Genomic DNA, 10715 nt, shown 5'->3' with positions numbered 1-10715 from the left:
GGCTTTTCTAGACCAATGTTTTGGGCGGAGTCCAGATGGAAAACAGAACGCCCACCCCTTGCGAGAATTGCCAGTGCCTTCTGACAAGAGTTTGGATGTAATCTTCAATGCCTCCCTTTCTGTGTAGGTGCAGGTTGCAACTATAATAATAATAATAATAATTTATTATTTTTACCCCACCCATCTGGCTGGGTTTCCCCAGCCACTCTGGTCGGCTTCCAAAAGAATATTAAAAACAATACAGCATCAGACATTAAAAACTTCCCTAAACAGGGCCACCTTCAGTTGTCTTTTAAAAGTAAAATAGTTGTTTATTGCCTTGACATCTGCTTGGGAGGGCGTTCCACAGGGCAGGCGCTACTACCGAGAAGGCCCTCTGCCTGATTCCCTGTAACCTCACTTCTCACAGGCCAGAAGGCCCTCGGTGCTGGATCTCAGTGTCAGGGCAGAATGATGGGGGTGGAGAAGCTCCTTCAGGTCTACTGGCCCAAGGCCATTTAGGGCTTGAAAGGTCAGCAGCAACACTTTGAATTGTGCTCGGAAATGTACTGGGAGCCAATGAAGATCTTTCAGGACTGGTGTTATATGGTCTCGGCGGCCGCTCTCAGTCACCAGTCTAGCTGCCGCATTCTGGATTACCATATTTTTCGCTCTATAAGACGCACCAGACGACAAGACGCACCTAGTTTTAGGAAAGGAGGAAAACAAGAAAAAAATTATTCTGAATCTCAGAAGCCAGAACAGCAAGAGGGATCGCTGGGCAGTGAAAGCAGCAATCCCTCTTGCTGTTCTGGCTTGTGGATAGCTGAGCAGCCTGCGTTCGCTCCATAAGATGCACACACATTTCCCCTTACTTTTTAGGAGGGGAAAAGTGAGTCTTATAGAGCAGAAAATACAGTGATTGCAATTTCTGAGCCACCTTCAGAGGTAGCCCCACGTAGAGTGCATTGCAATAGTCCAAATAGGAGATAACCAGAGCATGCACCACTGGCAAGACAGTCTGCGGGCAGGTAGGATCTCATCCTGAATACCAGATGGAGCTGGTATAACAGTGCCCCCAGCTCCCAGCCCCTCAAGATGGTCCAGAAAGATGCTATGGTCGATGGTATCAAAAGCCACTGAGAGATCCAGCAGAACTAGGAAACAACTCTCACCTTTGTCTCTAGCCCGCCGGAGATCATCAACCAGTGCGACCAAGGCAGTTTCAGTCCCGTGGTGAGGCCTGAATCCCGACTGGAAGGGATCCAAATGGTCCGCATCCTCCAGGCGTGCTTGGAGTTGTTCAGCAACCACCTGCTCAGTCACCTTGCCCAAGAATGGAAGATTTGAGACTGGGTGATAGTTGGCCTTATTAGCCAGGTCTAAAGATTTTTTTTAAAAAGTGGTTTAATGACAGCCTCTTTCAGCAGGTCTCAGAAGGCTCCCTCACAGAGAGAAGCATTCACCACCCCACAGAGCCCATCGCCCAGCCCTTCCCGGCTTGCTTTTTTCAGCCAGGATGGACAAGGATCAAGAAGACAACATAGGCGGCATTTTTTCATTTCCGCCAAACTAAGCAGTTGATCCCTTATGTCTCTCGCCCCGACCTCGCCACTGTGATCCACGCGACGCTCACCTCCAGACTGGATTATTGTAACTCACTCTACGTGGGGCTGCCCTTGAGAGTGACCCAGAAACTCCAGCAGGTGCAGAATGCCGCAGTGAGACTCCTTACGGGGTCCTCACTGCGAGATCACATTCATCAAGTGCTTTACCAGCTGCACTGGCTCCTGGTGGAGTACAGGATCAGGTTTAAGGTGCTGGTTTTAACCTTCAAAGCCCTATACGGCCTAGGACCCTCGTACCTACAAGACTGCCTCTCCTGTTCTGCCCCACGGAGGACCTTAAAGTCTGCAAATAATAACACCCTGAAGATTCTGGGCCCCAGGGAGATCAGACTGGCCTCGACCAGAGCCAGGGCCTTTTTAGTGGAACACTCTTCCCCAAGAGACCAGGGCCCTGCGAGATTTGACATCTTTCCGCAGGGCCTGCAAGACACAGCTGTTCCGCCAGGCCTTTGGTCAGGGTTCAGCCTGACTCATTTTCTCTTTGTATAAGAACAAGCGCGAAGGAGGTTCCCAGCCCACTAATAGGTCCTTATAATATCAGTGGAAACAGCTGGTCTTGGCGAGTATTAACCGCTTCCAATTTTAACCTGAAGATTTCCACTTGTCCAGTTTTAGTTTTAGTTTTAATTGTTTGAATTAATTGGGGGATGTATCTTAATTTTGATTGATTGATTGTATTATGCATATGGACTTATTTATATGATGTTAGCAGCTCTGAGCCCGGCTTTGGCTGGGGAGGGTGGGATACGAATAAAATTTATTATTATAACACTAGGGGAGGGGAATAAGTATTGACAGGAACCCCACCCCCTGCAAAAAAACAGACACATGGTGCAATTTTGGTTTGATATATGATAACAGTGTGCAACTTAGGAAATATCTCAACATTCATTTATCATTTTCAATTGAAGAGATCAAAACAGGCAGCATGTGTACACTTAAAGATATAGAATGTATGTAATTGTTGTTGTTGTTTAGTCATTTAGTCCAACTCTTCGTGACCCCCTGGACCAGAGCACGCCAGGCACTTCTGTCTTCCACTGCCTCCCGCAGGTTGGTCAAACTCATGCTGGTAGCTTCGAGAACACTGTCCCACCATCTCGTCCTCTGTCGTCCCCTTCTCCTTGTGCCCTCCATCTTTCCCAACATCAGGGTCTTTTCCAGGGAGTCTTCTCTTCTCATGAGGTGGCCAAAATATTGGAGCCTCAGTTTCAGGATCTGGCCTTTCAGTGAGCACTCAGGGCTGATTTCCTTCAGAACGGAGAGGTTGGATCGTTTTGCAATCCATGGGACTCTCAAGGGTCTCCTCCAGCACCAGAATTCAAAAGCATCAATTCTTCGGCGATCAGCCTTCTTTATGGTCCAGCTCTCACTTCCATACATCACTACTGAGAAAACCATAGCTTTAACTATACGGACCTTTGTTGGCAAGGTGATGTCTCTGCTTTTTAAGATGCTGTCTAGGTTTGCCATTGCTTTTCTCCCAAGAAGCAGATGTCTTTTAATTTCGTGGCTGCTGTCACCATCTGCAGTGATCATGGAGCCCAAGAAAGTAAAATCTCTCACTGCCTCCATTTCTTCTTCCCCTTCTATTTGCCAGGAGGTGAGGGGACTAGTGGCCATGATCTTCATTTTTTTGATGTTGAGCTTCAGACCATATTTTGTGCTCTCCTCTTTCACCCTCATTAAGAGGTTCTTTAATTCCTCCTCACTTTCTGTCATCAAGGTTGTGTCATCTGCATATCTGAGGTTGTTGATATTTCTTCCGGCAATCTTAATTCCGTCTTGGGATTCATCCAGCCCAGCCTTTCGCATTATTAATTCTGCATATAAGTTAAATAAGCAGGGAGACAATGTGGCACCTTAAAGACTAATAAATGAATAGTTTATTATTGTTATTATATTCTATTTATATACCACCCTTTATCAAAAGATAACTCTGGTGCTGGGAGGTCAGCAGTCACTCCTGCCAAATGGCAAGGAAAGCATTTGTTGAGAAACAAAATACCGGTATGTAGCAGTGGAGAAAAAGAAAAAGAAGTGTAGCAAGACTGGAATGAGAAAAGAAGGAAGGAAGGAAACAGGAATTCACATTTTCTGGGACTTTTGGGGAGGTAATGGTGCACTAGGTATAATTATGCAGTGATTGAAGATAACCAGGATATATATCTTGGTTACCAAAACTCCCCTTTGAAAGAAGGAAGTTCCAGGGTTAGACCAGAGCTTTCCAAACTTTCCAAGTTGGTGACACCCTTTGTAGACATGCATCATTTCGCAACACAGTAATTCAGTTTTACTAGCAAACCGGAGGTTAAACTAACCCCTTTCCAGCCCTGGGAGAAGCATGGGGAGCATTTGTGTGACACAACTTCACACTGCAAGCGACACACTAATGAGCAGCGACACACAGTTTGGAAAGCTCTGGGTTAGACTCTCGTGCTCGGAAAAAGGTATTTGTCACACCAAGAACAAATAGGTTTTTTGAGGGAAAGTTCCAATTAACAGGCTAAAACTGTGGCTATTGGGGAGTTGGGGCTATATGGGTTGCTGTGACCCCAAAGTGGTGAACACTAAAGGGATTTTAGTGGGGAGTCTGTTTCAGTGGGAGAGGAAGGACAAGGGCTGCCCTGTTAATATCTGAAGACTAATGGTATAGATTTCTCCCCTCATTCCCCTTCAACTTCAGGTAGAGAGGCCTGGAGGGCTGCATGTGCAAATTGGTACCCTCTTTTTGGCAATGCATAACCAGTCACATTACTTACATGGTTTGGTTATGTAAATAGGAAACTATTGTTATGAGTTGGTGGGTGCAAGACACCCTAAATTCTGGATCCAGCTAGTGTTAGAATTTAATTAAGGCTTGTGTTTTAAAACTGAATGCTAGACCCATGTGTGTATCTGAGCTGTGTACTAGATGCTTCTAACCCACTGGAATCAACATGTGTCAAAAGCTAATAAAGCCCAGCTGGTGCTTCCTGTGATGTGTCAAAAGCTAATAAAGCCCAGCTGGTGCTTCCTGTGATGTGTCAAAAGCTAATTAAGCCTGGGGGCAATGGGGGATTATTCAGAAGGGTGGTAGGAATGGGTGAACCTTCCCCACCCTCTCCCTATATATAAGGGTCTGGTGACTTCTGTTTCAGTCTATCTGAAGAAGTGTGCATGCACACCAAAGCTCATACCAAGAACAAACTTAGCTGGTTTCTAAGGTGCTACTAGAAGTAATGTTTTATTACGTTTTACTATATGTTGGAAGCTGCCCAAAGCGGCAATCCAGTCAGTTGGGAGCAGTATAAATAGTAAACTTCTTCTTCTTCTTGAATAGGACATCCCTATTGTCATCAGAGAAATTCTGAAGGGTGTGTAACATTTCCACGAAGAAAGCTGAAGGCATTTCCAAAGAGAAACCATTCCTTGTAATATGTGAAATCCCCGCCCACATCTAGTTTCACCCGCTTGCGCAGTTTCTTTTGCATTGTTTCAAAACCTGCAAAACTTGAATGAAGAGTCTATTTCCCGTAAGTCACTTTTGCACGTGTTCGTTCCTAAGTCCTTTCTGCCCTGTTGCCTCATTTGACGTAAAAAACCCCCCAAGTATTCATATTTAAATATATTTCTGAACATTTTTTAAATAAAATTTTATTAGGAATTGCAACATAACATTTTATCAATAAAACATATCAACCTTAATTTCCCCCATTATTTTCCCCCTCCCCCCCTCTCCAGAGAAGAATCCATCCTCCCCTCCCCCCCCCCCGGACGTCCCTCAGCTCCTCTCTCTGGTTTTTCCATACTTAGAATTCTCTGCATGTTGTAAAATTGTAAAGATTTCAGCCGCCTTCCTGCCATGATGGCTTGGCCTCCGCAGGGCAGCCTCTCTCCTCGCCATGTTGCCCCGCAGAGGAGGCTTCTCCATTGGGAGCGGCCAGGCAAGCGGCCTCAGAAGAGGAAGCCATTTTGGAGAAGAACCGAGCTTGGCTGTTGTCTGCTGAGGGTCTCCTGCCTTTCTTCCAAGGCATCCTGGGGGCTGCAATGGCCAGAGGAAGAGGCAGCCGGCCCCCAGCCTGAATCCCCTGCAGGGCCTTGGAGGAACCTTGGGGTGCAGAAGGGGGAACCCCAAATGGAGCTCAAGTGGGGAAAGGAACATGATATGGCACTTTCCAGATGAGTCTAGGAATCGCTCTCCAGGGACCGATCCGCCCTGGCTTCCTCCTTGGAGGTCCCTTCAGGAGAGGGGTCCCAGGTCTCCATGGGGGAAGCGTCGCTGAGTCCTGCATTCAAGGCCAAGGCTTTCGCCTTTCAGGCTCCAGCCACCTCCATGGTGTTTCTTTGAGCTGTTCAAATGGGATCACAGGCAGACATTCCCAAGATGAATAAGGATCCTTTGAAAAGATGGGCTCTGCTTTGGAATACACCCCCCCAACCATCTGTAAACTGAACTTCATGGTAAGAAAAAAAATCTGTTTTACAATGTATTGCCAATTCATTTTTTGAATGTTTTAAAGAGTTGTTTCTACCAGTAATTTTAAATCACTTTCAGATTTATTTATTTTTAAACCCAGTCATGTATATGTAGGAGAAATTCAAAAAAAGTTTGCTAGACTGGAGGTTACCCACAAAGAAACCCAAAAGAAAAGGAGGAAGTCTCCAAGTGGAAAGATAGGCTTTTACTGAAATACAAAGGTCACGCTGAGGTAGAAAGATAAATCTGAGAGCTCTGTGGGATGGTTTCTCTTTCTTTCAGGTCTGCTAAGTTTCCTGAATTTTTCAGTAACAAAGCTGAAAAACCTTTAGTCCAGTGTTTCCCAACCTTTTTTGGGCAAAGGCACACTTGTTTCATGAAAAAAATCTCGAGGCACACCACCATTAGAAAATGTTTAAAAAATTAACTCTGTGCCTATATTGACTATATATAAAGTAACTCTCTTTAACAGGCATCAAATAAACACAAAGAAAGTACCGTATTTTTCGCCCCATAGGACGCACTTTTTCCCCTCCAAAAATAAAGGGGAAATGTGTGTGCGTCCTATGGGGCGAATGCGGGCTTTCGCTGAAGCCTGGAGAGCAAGAGGCATCGGTGCGCACTGACCCCTCTTGCTCTCCAGGCTTCAGGAAGCTGTCCGCAAGCCTTGCGCGACCGGCAGGAGCTCCCGCCCAGCGCGCAAGGCTTGGGGCGGCAGCCTGTTGCCCGAAGCACAGGGAGCCCTCCGGAGGGCTCCCCGTGCTTCGGGCGAGTGTCTGCAAGCCTTGCGCGCCCGGCAGGAGCTCCCGCTGGGCGCGCGAGGCTTGGGGCGGCAGCCTGTTGCCCGAAGCACGCGGAGCCCTCTGGAGGGCTCCCCGTGCTTCGGGCGAGTGTTTGCAAGCCTTGTGCGCCCGGCAGGAGCTCCCGCTGGGCGCGCAAGGCTTGAGGCGGCAGCCTGTTGCCCGAAGCACGGGGAGCCCTCCGGAGGGCTCCCCGTGCTTCGGGCGAGTGTCTGCAAGCCAACAGGACTCTCCTGTTGGGTGTCTGAGGGCCCTGCTCCTCCTGCCACTCACCATCTGGCCCGGGGCGGGGCCTGACAGGCCTCACAGGGACGATTGCTGTCACTGCTGCTGCGGCCCAGGGGGATCCGGAGGGGTGCAGAGTTCTTTTTAAAATGTTTTAAAATTTTCCTTTTCCTTTTTATTTCTTTATTATTATTATTATTGTCATTATTATTATTGTATATGCAGGGGTGGGGTGGGGGTGGGATGGATGTTTAGTTGGGAATTTGTTTGATTTTGATGGATTGTAATTTTTACAGTTTTTTATTTGTATTGTTTTTTGGGGTTTCTTTTTTGTTTTGTTTTCATTGTTTTAATGCCTTATTTTGTTTTTAAGGGGAGGGGTCAGGGCTGCCGGGGAGTGGGTCCCAGCCAACAAAATGGCTGCGGCATGTTCCACGGGGGGGATGCGTTGGGACAACCGATCTCAGTGATCTCGGGTAGGAGGAGGAGTTACGCTAAGACCAGACCATGTCATTACAGAGAAGGCAGGTTTAGTTGTTGTCTGAGGACTATCCCTGCCTCCAGGTCTGGTCCTGACCAGATGGATACTAGAATCAGCAAGGGATACCCACATGACCTGAAGGTGCTGCTGTGCAATGCCAGGTCAATGATTCATAAGACCACTGCCATCCATGACTTGATTATGGATGGAGGATTTGACCTGGCATGTGTAACAGAGACTTGGTTGAATGAAGCAGATGGGCCTGTCCTTGCCGCTGCTTGTCCACCAGGTTTCTCTTACGCACAGCAACCCAGGTCATGTGGGCGGGGAGGGGGGGTTGCAGTGATTTTTAGGAAGTCGTTAGTTTGCACCAGGCGTCCTATTGGGAAGACCCAGTTCTCTGAGTGCATGTTCTGGAAGTTGGGCAATAGGGGCAGTACAGGATTCCTTTTGGTGTACCGACCTCCCCGCTGCACCAAGGATTCCCTGCCCGAGCTGCTTCAGGTCGTGGCGGATGTTCTCCTGGAGACGCCTAGTTTGGTTGTCCTAGGGGATTTTAATATCCATGCCGACACGACCTTACAAGGGGCCGCTCGGGACTTCGTGGAAAGCATGGCCTCCATGGGGCTGTCCCTGAATAAGTTTGGCCCAACCCATAGCCGCGGACATGCCTTGGACCTGGTGTTTACCTCTATGGATGTTGGTGATCTGACACTAACTAAAAGTGAAACAAAAGAAGTGCCATGGTCAGATCACTTCCTGGTGCAACTGGACTTCTCCGCGACCCTTCCCCTCTGCAGGGAGGTGGGACCAATTCGGATGGTCCGCCCCCGCCACTTAATGGATCCAAATGGTTTCCAGAGAGTGGTAGGGGATGCTTTATCCCATGTTGATGGCCTTTCAGCTGATTCCCTGGTGGCCCGCTGGAATGTGGAGTTAACCAGGGCTATTGACTGTTTGGCTCCGAAGCGCCCTCTCCGATTGCATGGAGCCCGGAGAGCCCCGTGGTTTTCCACGGATCTGAGGGCAATGAAACAATCGTTGAGACGGCTAGAGCGCCGGTGGCGGATAACTCATTCTGAATCTGACCGGACACAGGTTAGAGCTCAATGTCGAGCCTACCAAGTGGCGGTAGCGACGGCGAAGAAAACTTTCTTCGCCGCCTCTATTGCATCTGCAGAAAACAGCAGCAGGAGACTTTTTCAGGTGGTCCGCAATTTAGCGGAACCACCTGCTACATCGGGGCCCAGTACGGGCCACATGATCTCCTGCAATGATTTTGCAAAGTTTTTTGCAGATAAAGTCGCTCAGATTCGGGAAGAAGTAGACTCCACCGTGGGAGCAGGGCCGGGGCGGGAGAGTGCTAGAGTCCTGTCTAGTCAAATTGCATGGGATCAATTCCAATCTGTTACCACCGAGGATGTGGACAGGCTGCTTGGACGAGTGAAACCAACCACCTGTCTCCTGGATCCTTGCCCATCCTGGCTTATAAAAGCTAGCCGGGAAGGACTGGGTGATGGGCTTCGTGGGGTGGTGAATGCTTCCCTCCGTGAGGGAGCCTTCCCAGACCCGCTGAAAGAGGCGGTTATCAAACCACTTCTTAAAAAACCATCTTTAGATGCGGCCACGATGGCCAACTATCGCCCAGTCTCAAATCTTCCATTCTTGGGCAAGGTGATTGAGCGAGTGGTTGCTGAACAACTCCAGGCACGCCTGGAAGAAGCGGACCATTTGGATCCCTTCCAGTCGGGATTCAGGCCTCATCATGGGACTGAAACTGCCTTGGTCGCACTGGTTGATGATCTCCGGCGGGCTAGGGACAAAGGTGAGAGCTGTTTCCTGGTTCTGCTGGATCTCTCAGCGGCGTTTGATACCATCGACCATAACATCCTTCTGGACCGTCTTGAGGGGCTGGGAGCTGGGGGCACTGTCATACAGTGGTTCCGCTCCTTCCTCCTGGGCCGTGTTCAGAAAGTGGTGGTGGGGGATGAGTGTTCAGACCCCTGGGCTCTCACTTGTGGGGTGCCTCAGGGTTCTGTCCTCTCCCCCATGCTTTTCAACATCTACATGCAGCCGCTGGGAGAGATCATCAGGGGGGTTGGGCTGGGTGTTCATCAGTATGCGGATGATACCCAGCTCTACCTCTCTTTCAAATCAGAACCAGTGAAGGTGGTGACAGTCCTGTGTGAGTGTCTGGAGGCGGTTGGAGGATGGATGGCGGCTAACAGATTGAGATTGAATCCTGACAAGACAGAAGTACTGTTTCTGGTGGACAGGAGGCGGGCAGGTGTGGAGGACTCCCTGGTCCTGAATGGGGTACCTGTGCCCCTGAAGGACCAGGTGTGCAGCCTGGGAGTCATTTTGGACTCACAGCTGTCCATGGAGGCACAGGTTAAATCCGTGTCCAGGGCAGCTGTGTACCAGCTCCATCTGGTACGCAGGCTGAGACCCTATCTGCCTGTGGACTGCCTCGCCAGAGTGGTGCATGCTCTGGTTATCTCCCGCTTGGACTACTGCAATGCACTCTACGTGGGGCTACCTTTGAAGGTGACCCGGAAACTACAACTAATCCAGAACGCAGCAGCCAGACTGGTGACAGGGAGCGGCCGCCGAGACCATATAACACCGGTCTTGAAAGACCTACATTGGCTCCCAGTATGTTTCCGAGCACAATTCAAAGTGTTGGTGCTGACCTTTAAAGCCCTAAACGGCCTCGGTCCAGTATACCTGAAGGAGCGTCTCCACCCCCATCGTTCTACCCGGACACTGAGGTCCAGCACCGAGGGCCTTCTGGCGGTTCCCTCACTGCAAGAAGTCAAGTTACAGGGAACCAGGCAGAGGGCCTTCTCGGTGGTGGCGCCCTCCCTGTGGAATGCCCTCCCACCAGATGTCAAAGAGAACAACAACTACCAGACTTTTAGAAGACATCTGAAGGCAGCCCTGTTTAGGGATGCTTTTAATGTTTGATGTATCATAGTATTTTAATATTCTTTTGGAAGCCGCCCAGAGTGGCTGGGGAGGCCCAGCCAGATGGGCGGGGTATAAATAATAAATTATTATTATTATTATTATTATTGCGCGCCCGGCAGGAGCTCCCGCCAGGCGCGCAAGGCTTGGGGCGGCAGCCTGTTGCCCAAAGCACG

At 49.1% G+C, this 10715-nt stretch overlaps 1 protein-coding gene across 1 annotated transcript in view; it reads left to right on the top strand.

Moving 5' to 3' along the window:
• Nucleotides 1–3256: 3256 nt before the first annotated feature.
• LOC309352948 (vomeronasal type-2 receptor 26-like) overlaps nucleotides 3257–10715 on the top strand; it is a gene marked incomplete at its 3' end in the record, with an annotated part of 45581 nt that continues 38122 nt past the window's right edge. The window contains exon 1 of the mRNA XM_081881772.1: nucleotides 3257–4057. The remainder of the gene's footprint in view (nucleotides 4058–10715) is intronic.

This window comes from Podarcis erhardii, assembly GCF_964252035.2.
Source record: "Podarcis erhardii genome assembly, chromosome: 12".
NCBI classification, from domain to species: Eukaryota; Metazoa; Chordata; class Lepidosauria; order Squamata; family Lacertidae; genus Podarcis; species Podarcis erhardii.
This window is presented reverse-complemented; position numbering and strand designations above follow the sequence as displayed.